Raw genomic sequence first — 10798 nt, forward strand, 5'->3', positions numbered from 1 at the left:
TAGAATCAGATTCCAAAGCTAAAGGAAAACAAAAATGTTTTTGTTTGTTTTTTTTTTCCTTATTGACAGGGCTTGCTTTATGGGTGTGCATCCTATGTAGTAACATGGGACCTGGTGCTTAGAAATGGCCCATTCTTAGTTTAATGCCCTTTTGAATTTTTAAATGATTTTTGAGCAAGGAGCTCCACACTTCATTTTGCATTGGGGCACATGACTTGGTAGCTGACCTGCTTAGTAACTGGCTGATAATGCTGATTCAGTATGATGTCACCCATGGACTAGAAAGGTCCTATCGTAGGTGACTGTTTGGACAATAATGAATGTTGACATTTAGCAGACAAAGGCATCAATAAATGTATTTGTCATTCGTAAACAAGGACAATAAAGTATACTTGACTTATGTTAAGCTGGGCTTGACTCAGTAACGTTTGATCTGTAGTCTCAAGGCACTGGCATAAGGCCTCAATGAACTTATTAGGTATAATTTCATTCATTCATGTATTCAGTTATTTATTCTCCAGCTACTTATTGAGCTTCTAATGTGCCATACATTTTGCTTCGCACTAGGGATGTGATGGTAATCAATAGCTCATTCAGTTCTTAACCGCTCAGAGCTCACTTTCTAATAGGAGAAAAGAATAATTATTGAATGTCACAAATGATTGTATTATTATTCACCATGAAAAGTTCTCTGAAGAAAGGAACTTGATTCTGTTGTAGTTATTTAAGGGTCTTGACCTAACAACTAGGAGAGGGGCAAGTAGGAACAGGGTTTAGGAAGGGCGTCAGAGAAATTTCCTAGATGAGGTGAGGCTTGAGGTGAAATTAGAAAAAATGATGAGATGCCCTTTACTCCAGTGACTTTTACAGGGAATCATTTTGTGTGTTGTCTGGTGACTTAAATCATGCCCTCCTAGCACCTAATTGGCCAAGCATTTCCATTATTTCTGATATCTGTAACTACTACCACAATAGATCCCTAATATATCAGACATATTGTACATTTATGTATAAATGTATTTTGTTGTACAAAGAACATATTGCTCATGTTCTAGGTCATTGAAATAAAGCAAAACATACTTTGACCACCACAATATATCAAATATTACAGCTATCTAGTCCCTGTGAAAGTATTTTAATGCTTTTCCTTGCTAGTTTTTTTCTTAAACTTCTCAACACTAGTAAAATGGCAACTATTGTTGAATTACTTGTTAATTATTTGTTATCAGACCATATTTTAGGAAAATCCTGGGGAAAAATTTGGAGTAATTAATTCATTAATATAGTAAGCTATGCCATTGTTTATATATATATATATATATATATATATATATATATATATATTTAACCAAGGTTCCTGTATCAAAATACCATTTGATTTAAAAGTCAACAAGATTTATCAAGTACTTAGAATTTTTAAACATAATTTGATTCAGTAGTCATTTAAACCAAGAATCAAAATAAATGCACTCTGATTAGAAGAGTCTTATTTTTAGATAAAGATTTATATTTCATAAATTTCATTGTTTAATTTATATAGTAACTATTCAACTATATACAAGATCTCAAGCTAAGTATAGTTGCTTAACATTTTTGCATTTCTTATCCTAACTCAACTAAAAGTCTTTGCCAAAAATACACAATCAAAAGCAAATTTAAGTAATTTGTTTAGATAATTAGCAGTTCAATTACTGTCTAGTTTAATATATTAAATGTATATTTAAGAAGCAAAACAAATAAAATCATGAGAATGATCATTTGTGAAATTCTGAGTTGGTTTCTATAAATACGGCTTCAGAAGTAGAAATTTTTTAAGTGTATCCATTATCAACTTTATTTTTAGCATTACCTAGTATAGTAAATTAATATTTCCCTAACAAAAGAAGTGATCAATATTTAAGAAAAAATCATTTAACAAAATAAATAAGCTAAATGTAAAATTCCAAACAGTGGGAAAGATTTAAGATGCAGAATTATCAGTGACTTTCAATGTTATCTCATAGCAAATAACACTATAATAACACTAAAACTTTTAAATGTGTTTATATAGACCCGATATTTAGAATATCTTAATCATCCAAGTATGTTTAAACTTTTTCATTACTTTTTAAGAAAGAATTCCCTTTTCTATCTTAAGCCTGAGTTTGCCTTCTCTCTTACACATCCCTTTGTAAATCTTCCAGACCTACTTGACATTTTTTAATAAGTTCATTCTCACTCCAATATGAATCAGTCTAGAATTCAGTGGTTCTCAACCTGTGGGTCGCGACCCCTTTGGGGTTGGAACAACCCTTTCACAGGGTCGCCTAAGACCATTGGAAAACACATATATAATTACATATTGTTTTTGTGATTAATCACTATGCTTTAATTATGTTCAATTTGTGACAATGAAATTGGGGGTCACCACAACATGAGGAACTGTATTAAAGGGTCGCGGCATTAGGAAGGTTGAGAACCACTGGTCTAGATGTTTTCAGCTCCTTATATCTTGCTCTGAGGTTTGGAGAAACTAGTATCAAGGAGAGAAGGTCTGAAATGAGGAAGACATGCAGGGGCCTATAAGAAATGGGCACAAAACTGACTTTGAATCAAAGTCACAGGATAGAGAGGCCTCCAAGATTGGCCATATCAGTGGAGGCTTCTGGTCCGGGTTTGGGACAGGTAGTTGTCACCACAACAATGAACTCTTTCCCACCATAAAACCGAGATGGAGGATAACGTGGACTAGGTTAAAATATGAGTTTATAATTCACTGTTTAACATTTTTCATGAAGTTCTATATTCATTCTGGTGTCTTTGTCTCTCCGATTAGCCTAATATCAATAATTTTCATATATTTTTTAATGGAGAAAATTATACATGAATAGAAGTCATTGAAAAAATTTATAGAGTTGATAACCGCATACGGATCAGAAAATGTAAAATTTTTATATTAACAATATTGATGAAGTTATGTGAACCCATATACAATGTGTGGATGCATTTAAATTTAGCATAGTATACAGTCACAGATAAATGGCTATGGATATCATAAAGAGAAGTATATTAATTACTAGAAATTTGAAAATCTTTATCATGATATTATTATCTTTTATTCTTTGTATTCTTATTAGCTTACAGTCCATAGTGCAGGTATGATTGTGCCCATTACTGAAGCCAATATAAATAAATAATTTTTTTATTTACATGCAATCCCTCAAAAATATAATGTTGTTTATATGCAATCCCTCAAGAATAAAATATAATCAAGTTAAATAAAAATAGTCTGGATAAATTTATGACCAATGGCAAAAGAAATGAATTCAGATGATAATTTTTTAATGAGTGTTAATGCTTTCCAATTAGAAGACCTTGATGTACAATGCTCTTGCTGTGAAATATTTGGACTTTATTTATTTTTTCCAGTGACCCCTACCACCCACCCATATGCACTTCAGAATCCTTGGAGGATGAACTAGTTTAATAGCCAATATGCTGTTGTGTATTTTGGTTTGTTGTTTTTGTTTTTTGTTTTTGAGAATAAAAGTTTCATCTAGATACAAGCTTTTTAATACAGGATTTGCTCATTTTTCTTTACTTAACCTACCATTCCTTGCTTGGGCCAGGGAGATGTGGTGGTTTGCAGACAAATTGCTATATGGAAAATATATGATATATTATTTCACTACACCTGTAAATTCTATTCTTATATTCAAATGAATTCAAATTTCTTGAGTAATAGTTCTTCATTTCAATATTGAATCTACTATTCCTAGTCATTCATATTTATTTACTTATTAGGTACACCTGACTTATTTATTTATTGTACAAATATTTCTTTAATGCCTTCTATATTCCAGGGACTATTTCAGGCCTCAGGGATATAGCAGTAAAGAAAATATACAGCCCTGACCGGTGTGGCTCAGTTGGTTAGCCATACACACGGAAAGGTTGGTGGTTCAATTCCCAGGCGGGGCACATGCCCAGGTTACAGTCTCGATGTGGTATTCAGGAGGCAGCTGATCAATGTTTCACTTTCACATCAATTCGTCTCTCTCTCTCTCCCTTCCTCTCTCTAAAAATCCTTAAAAATATACAAAGTCTTTGTTCTCAAGAAATATGCATACAGTGAAGGGGAAAAAGATAGAAGTAAATAAGCAAGCAGATGATACTGCAGATGGTGATAAGTGCTATCGGTAAAAATAAAGCAGAATGAGGAGGTGTGGTGGGCAGAAGAATGGCATCCAAAGATGTCCACACCTCAATCCTTGAAATCTGTGAATATATCACCTTAATAGCAAGAAGCACTTTGCAGATGTGATTAAGTTAAGGATCTTGAGATGAAGAGTTTATCCTGCACAGTCTGGCAGACTCATTATTATCACATGAGTCTTTAAAAGCAGAAAATATTTCAGCTCAAAAAGAAATGTGAAAACAGAACCAGTGAGATGACAGCATAAGAAGGACTCAACCCACAGTTACTGACTTTGAACATGGATGAGACAAAGGGTGTGATCAGTCTCTAAAAGGTAAGAAAACACACCCACCCCCCAGGAATGCAGCCTTTTCCATCACCTTGATTTTATTCTAGGAGGCCCCAGGGGTGTCTGAATTCTGATCTGCAGAACTGTAAGATAATGAATTTGTGTGGTTTAAGTCACAGAATTTGAAGTAATTTGTGTAGCAGTGAAAGAAAACTAACACAGGAGATCAAGAGACCCTGGTCAGTATGTGCCTTTCTGCACACACTGTTAGAGAAAGACTCTTTTTGAAGATGTGATGCTTGAGTAGAGTTGGGTGAAGCTACAAAGCCAGCCATCTGCCTACAAGGGGGAAAAAACGCTCCAGGGAGAGGAAACAGCAAGCAAATGCCCTGAGGCAGAGACATGCTCAATTGTTTGAGGAAAAGCAAGGAAACCATCAGGACTGAAAAACAGTAAATCAAGAACAGAGGATTATGTAATGTGGTGAGTGTTGGCTTCAATGAGCCAGACACGCTGGGACTGGTTATATCCTAGGATTTCATTCTGACTGAGATAGGGGGCTCTTGCACATTAGGGATAGCGGAAAAATATCTGATTTTGATTTTAAATGGGTCACTTTGATCACCCTATGGAGAACAGACTGTAGGAATGTCAAGAGTAGGAGTGGAAAAGCTGGGAGACCAACAAAACATCTTGTTCAAATAAAAGACGATATTATGTAGGGATTGGAAAGAAATATATTTTTGATATATTTTCAAGATAAATACAATAGTGTTTGCTGATAGATTAAATATTAGTGTTAGGAAAAGAGAAAGGCGGATGATTCCATCAGCAAAATGAGGTGGCCATACTGAGACAAGGAAAAACACAGGTTTGGGGCCAACCAAAATAATGACAAATACTGGTTTTGTAATTCTAAAACATTTCTTACATTTTCACACCTCACATGAGTTGAATGTATCTGTCTTTTACCCTACCTTCAACAACACACACTACTATTATTGTTTGCATTAACTAAGAGTTTTAAGAATATTGCTGCAGAAGAGAAAGCTTGATGCACCGCTTCTGTGCTGCTCACAGGAAGTTCCTATCTTCAATGTTTTTCTGCTTCCCCATCTTCCTAACCGCCCTGTAAAATGTACATTTTTCACTTGAGTAGTTTCTAGTCAATGCTTTTTTAGATAAAACCTAATATGAAAATCTAAATAAGAATGGTATTTTGAATGGATATGCAAATTTATTGAGATGAGATTTCAGTATTATAAAAGTTCTGCTCTTGGATTTTCCTAGTACTGGCAATTGCTTCCTAGGTGTGGTATGTGAGAAGGAGCACTTCCGGCCTACTAGGTGATAGGTATCAAACATTAAACATAATGACTATGGTTTTCATTAATTAGAAAATATCAGCATTAGATAAGTGAAAACATGAAAACACTGTACTAGGAATGAGGCCTAAGTTTACACACTTATTAAATTGAAAAGTGAGTTATAATAAAGTAAAAGATAATTTGCATGTAATTAAAACATATTTAAAAATTGCCATCTTGCTTTTCCTCCCTGGCTGCTTGAAGATCAGCTGCCATCATCGACAACACAGTGACTAGTCAGACCAGGAAGTTCATGATCAACAGACTACTTCAGCAGAAACAAATGGTCATTGAATCCCTTCACCCTGAGAAAGCAACAGTACCCAAGACAGAAATATGGGGAAAACTAGCCAAAATGTGTAAGACCACATCAGGTGTCATCTTTCTATTTGGATTCAGAACTCATTTTGGCGGTGGCCTGACAACTGCTTTTGGCAAGATGGATGATTCCTTGGATTGTGCAAAGAAAAATGAACCCAAACATAGACTAGCAAGACATGGCCAGTATGAGAAGAAGACCCCAATACAAGAACAGAATGAAGAAAGTTAGGAGTACTGCAAAGGCCATCATTGATGCTGTCCAAAAGAAAGAGTAAAGATTCGTCAGCAACTTCATCTGTTGTGATTGTGCAGACTTTTCATGAGCGGATTAATAAACTAGAAACTTTCATGTGAAAAAAAACCTGCCATCTTGTTTAAAAGTACATCAGAATCATCAGCTCTCTCTAAATCCTATGACATATCTCAACATATAGATATAAATTTATAAATTGTACATAAAGTACATATCTAGTTTAATGTAACTTAAATGTGTAGATCTCTTACTATAGCAAAGTAGTATTTTTTAAAATACTCACATGAGGATATGTTTTCATTGATTTTTAGAGAGATAGGAAGGGAGAGGAAGAAAGAGAGAGAGAGAGGCATCAATATGAGAGAGAAAGATCTATTGGTTGCCTCCCCTGTGTGCTCCAACTGGGGATCAAACCCACAACCTAGGTATATGCTCTGACCAGGAAAGGAACTCACAAAGGTGTACAGGATGACATCCTAATCAACTGAGCCACCCAGCAGGGCACAAAGTAGTATATTTAAACATGTACTGATCAACATAAACTCAAAATTACTGAGAAAATAATTTTGATGGTGTTAAAGTAAAAAAAAAACAACACCCTCAGGTCCAAAATAGTGTCACTCGTACTAAAAGCCCCTGATACCAAACCTAGTTTAATACCTGATCTAATTGCAGTTTCAACCTCTCCCGGAAACATAATCAGTTTGGGAATTTTCTGGTCAAGCAACAATAAAATAATCTGTCACATGGGACCTCACCATCCCTCAGAGAAAAAAGAGGCAATCTGCATTGTAAAAACCCTTCTTATATGCTTCCCTCCTAAAAAACGTGTCTGGATCCAAGAATAATCCTTTCTTTTCTTTTGATAATACCTCCCTTACCCCGCCCTTCTTCCTATAAAAACCTTAACCTTCTAGTTGCTAGATGGGATGCTGTCCGATTCATAAATGGTTTAGTAAAGCCAATTAGATATTCAAATTTACTCAGTTGAAATTTGTGTTTCAATAATGGCAATACAATTATGTTGATTAAATATTTGTGAATTATCATCTAGTATCTAAAGTAATTCTGATACCACTGTCATTAGCTAGTTATTAATAATAGGAAAGGAGCAAGGGAAAGGCCAGACATTATAGGCATGTTCTCTAGGGGGAGGGATCCAACAAAGGGAAAATGGATGCATGCGCAGGAAAGTTGGGATGGCATAGGAAGGTACTTACCTGCCAATCACACCTGGGCACAGAGGCTGTTGACCAGAATAGGCATGGCAACTACAAGTGTGCGGAGATTAGTGAAATATAGTTGCCTGAACAAAGAAGCTTACTCTCTAGGTTTTTCTTGGTCCCTCTTGGCTCATGGCTCAGGCTTGGCTTCCTGGCATTCTCCCGTATGGCCCAGGGTCATGAAGACCTCCACACACAATGGACCAATGGAGTGCAGCTGCCTGATGCTGGACTGGACCCAGTTCCAACAAGGAACGGAAACTCTGGACACTGGCTCTGATTTTAGCTCTATTGAAACCCCAGCTACACTTCTATGACTGGACCAAGGGAAATGGGACTTTGGAAACCCAGGGGTGTAATTCCACAGAAGTAAAGCTTTCTACCATATGACATCCTCCCTTGAGAGCCTCTGAAAATTCCTTTTCTCAGGATAGCACAAGGACCCCACTCTCACTAGCAATGGGGAAGACAAGGCATATTTTTCTCTGGTAACAATAGTAAGAATTTAGAAATTTTTAAATTAAAAAAAAATATATAGCATTCTTCTCTGCCTGAGCATGTGAACTTTCTGTGGCTACTTTATTTTCCTGCAAGATTCATTATGTTAATGCTGACCTTTGATACTGACATGTAGGCATACACATCTGGGTGAAATCTTATAAATACACAATGTGAAGAGCACAACATGGATTTTTTTTTAAAAAAAAGGATATTCTAATAAGTAGTAAATAGTTAATAAATATTAGTACAAGCTAAGCCATGACCTGATTACTGAATTAATAATATAATAAAATATGCTGACTAATTTATTGCTAAATACAAAATGTCATTTATACCAAAATTCCTCATTATGTCTCACAATAAAATGGATATTCTACTAAAAAATTCAGAATTTTGAAAATAATAGTGCTTAATTACTATTCTGGTAATTAATTAAAATCATCTAAAATTTATTTATGCAGGATAGCTTCTGTTAACCTCATTATTTTAAAAAATTAATGTAAAATGTGATCAATTCCATGTAGTGTAGACCACAGTTTTATTCCTGTTAAGATCATCATTAATCAGCATTTTTTCCCCTGCACAAATAGTTGGGCAATGTCAAAATAAAAATGTTCCGTTTTGCTTTCCAAATATTTAATTAATGAAGTTCAGTATAGGTCTTTTTTTTCCTCTCACCAAATTAAATTACGAAGTTACTAATTTATTCTGTACTTTTGTTATAAGGCCTTTAGTTATAAGTTAAATCACCACTTTTCATATCTTCGTATATGTTTATCATTTGAACTCAACAAAATATTATATTTCTGATGTCTCATAGCAAACATTTGAGAAAGGACTAATTGTGATATTTAACAGTGTTCTCTGATTCCTGCATGATTAACTTTTCTTCTATCTTTTAGTTGATGACTACATTGTGTGACCTTTGTAGCATACTGAGTGTTAACTAACTCACTAAATCATGAAATCTTAGGTATAGTTAGAAGCTTGTGAGTAAGCCTCTCCAAAATCATTGCTTGACAGTTGAGTAAGCTGAGTCAGAAAAATATTAATTCTTGCCTGGCCGGTGTGGCTCAGCAGTTGAAGTTCGACTCAGGAACCAAGAGCTTCAATTCCTGGTGAGGGAACATGTGAGGTTTGTGGCTTTATTCCCAGTAGGGGGTGTGCAGGAGGCAGCCGATCAATGATTCTCTCTCATAAATTGATGTTTCTCTCTCTCTCTCTCTCAAATTCAGTAAAAACATATTAAAAAAAGAAAAATATCCATCCTTGCTTGATATTAAAATGCTCATTTTTAGCAAATTTGGGGCCTGTCAAATAACTGGATACTTAAGCATTTATTTACTCTTGTGCATCCTGTCACAGTATTAAATTTAGGAAAATAAATATTCACATTCCACGGTCACTCTCCAAGGTTAGGGTACCAACCTATGGCTGAAGAATGGAATTAATGGGACAGTGGAAAACAAGCCAATGACCTCAGTTGTTTTGTTTTGATATTCAAAACCAATTAAAAAAGTATTTTTTATTTCCTATGAAGAATTATTGCTGCTTTGTAGGCTATAACTTATTTGACAAAGATTAAGGCACATAGGTCAATATAGATATAGACTAGGAAGAAGATTTTATCATGATAATTCTTTCCTGAAATAGAGTTTCAAAATGTTATTTTTGGTACAGGGTATGTTTTAGTTCCTCGAAGAAATTTTTATATCCTTGTCCACAAAAAGTACAGTAGAGCACAGAATAATAAGTCCATAAAGAAACAGAAATAATTATAGAGTTTAGCTTAAGGTGATTTCTGAAAAAAATGAACACACAAACAACAATAGCAAATGAAGAGTTTGAGAGGCTAGCGACCTATATTTTTCATGTTAAAGTGAAAGCAGCTGAGGATTTTAGATTCCAGTTCCTTTGCTTTCATGGCTTCCCCAAGAAATCTCATCCAAATCTAGGTTCTGAAAATGTCTAATTTGTGTTACTGAAAGAGGTCAGAACTATAATGAAGACCTGTGGGAGATGATTAGCTCAAGCTTTAGAGGTTTGGGTATGTTTGTTTGTTTTCCCTATGCTTCAGTTTTTTAAAAGTCCACACAGAGTTAAGAATTAAAAAGACTTACATGAGCCCTAACCGGTTTGGCTCAGTGGATAGAGCGTTGCCCTGCAGACTGAAGAGTCTCAGGTTCGATTCCAGACAAGGGCATGTACCTTGGTTGTGGGCACATCCCCGGTAGGGGGCGTGCAAGAGGCATCTGATCGATGTTTCTCTCTCATCAATGTTTCTAACTCTCTATCCCTCTCCCTTCCTCTCTGTAAAAAATCAATAAAATATATTTTTAAAAAAAGACTTACATGAAGCTATTACTCAGTACCATAGTGTTACAGCAGAACCATTTTCAAGAATAGAGTTATTTCTGATGCTTGTGCACTCAATATTATAATAAAAGTACTACTCATTATACTGAAGGGTTAATATTAATAAAACTTAAATAATTTGTTTTCAATAAAATTTTAATAAAGGCAATTTGCAAAGTTCTCCATACGCATGCCTTCAGGAAAAATGTCTTCTAAGATAATTTCTTCCAAATATTGTTTCAATTATAGAACATTACAGGAAAAAATTGTGCTACAAATTTATCACCATCTGACATCTTATATTTTTTCCCC

The 10798-nt window shown here is 34.8% G+C and overlaps 1 pseudogene; it reads left to right on the forward strand.

The window, feature by feature from the left end:
* Positions 1–4101: 4101 nt before the first annotated feature.
* LOC139008430 (small ribosomal subunit protein eS24 pseudogene) lies at positions 4102–6429 on the forward strand (annotated as a pseudogene).
* The last annotated feature ends 4369 nt before the right edge of the window (positions 6430–10798 follow it).

The sequence above is a fragment of the Myotis yumanensis genome, unplaced genomic scaffold (genome assembly GCF_028538775.1).
Source record: "Myotis yumanensis isolate MYYU_CA2020_CCGP unplaced genomic scaffold, mMyoYum1.0.hap1 SCAF_4, whole genome shotgun sequence".
In the NCBI taxonomy this organism is placed as follows: Eukaryota; Metazoa; Chordata; class Mammalia; order Chiroptera; family Vespertilionidae; genus Myotis; species Myotis yumanensis.